Source organism: Salmo trutta, chromosome 30, assembly GCF_901001165.1.
Source record: "Salmo trutta chromosome 30, fSalTru1.1, whole genome shotgun sequence".
Lineage (NCBI taxonomy): Eukaryota > Metazoa > Chordata > Actinopteri > Salmoniformes > Salmonidae > Salmo > Salmo trutta.
The window spans coordinates 42718602-42720044 of record NC_042986.1 but is presented as its reverse complement, the minus strand read 5'-3'; positions in this window follow the sequence as shown (position 1 = coordinate 42720044).

Here is a 1443-nt window from a genome sequence, read left to right as displayed (position 1 = left end):
TTTACCTTGTAAAGATTTTTTATGGGCTTTTTCTAAGATAGTTTTTTATTTAAATTTGTATTTAATTTTAATTTCAGATTTAGCTTTTGAGTATGAGATTACACCTCCATTGCTTGCTGTTTTGGGGTTTTAGGCTGGGTTTCTGTACAGCACTTGGAGACATCAGCTGATGTAAGAAGGGCTTTATAAATACATTTGATTTGATGTGATTATCATTCCACTAATGTGCGCCTTAAAGGTATCCCAGATTCTAATATCTGGGGTCGGCTTTTCTCTACCCTCTATGTCTGCATTTGTAACAGAGAAGGTTTTCTATCTTTTTGTTTAAATATTTAATCCATTTCGTGTCCAGAACAAGTGCTCTGTTCGTTCTCCAAATGCTGTCTCTCAGTGCATTTTCAATTAGTGTAATTAAGCATGATACCGGAGAATGATCCGATATTATTATATCATGGATTTTTTTTTAACCCAGTAAATTGTTAAGTGCATTTTTTAAAATAAAAATGTAATCAATTTGTGAATAGTTTTTCTTACTTTGAGAAAAAAAGGAATAGTATTTTGTAGTTAGAACAGTAATCTCCAGGTGTCCTGTAAATTATCTGTAGAGAATACATTTTGTAATCCTCATTAGAGACTCCATAAGTGAGCTTTTTGTATTACTAAATCTGTCAATCTCATCAAATGTCTGATTTAGGTAATCTGCTAACAGTTCCTGTCTGGATTTGATCTACAGTAATATACAGTACCAGTCAAAAGTTTTAGAACACCTACTCATTCAAGGGTTTTTCTTTATTTTACTATTTTCCACGTTGTAGAATAATAGCGAAGACATCAAAACTATGAAATAACACATATGGAATCATGTAGTAACCAAAAAAGTGTTAACCTCTCTAGGGCAGGTGGCACCAAATCGTCCCACCTACGTAACAGCCAGTTGAATCCTGTGGCGCGATTTTCAAATACCTTAGAAATGCTATTACTTCAATTTCTCAAACATATTACTATTTTACAGCTATTTAAAGACAAGACTCTCGTTAACCTCTTATGGCTAGGGGGCAGTATTTTCACGGCTGGATAAAAAACGTATCCGATTTAATCTGATTATTAGTCCTGCCCAGAAACTAGAATATGCATATAATTATTAGCTTTGGATAGAAAACACTCCAAAGTTTCTAAAACTGTTTGAATGGTGTCTGTGAGTATAACAGAACTCATTTGGCAGGCCAAAACGTGAGAAGATTCTGTACAGGAAGTACCCTGTCTGACCATTTCTTGCCCTTCTTTGTCATCTCTATTCATTACAAAGGATCTCTGCTGTTACGTGACACTTCCTACGGCTCCAATGGGCTCTCGGGAAAAACCTGAATGACGGAATTCAAAGCCCTGGCTGAAACACACGAGCGCTTTTGCTAAGTGGTCTATCAGCAGACAAAAGGCTTAGGT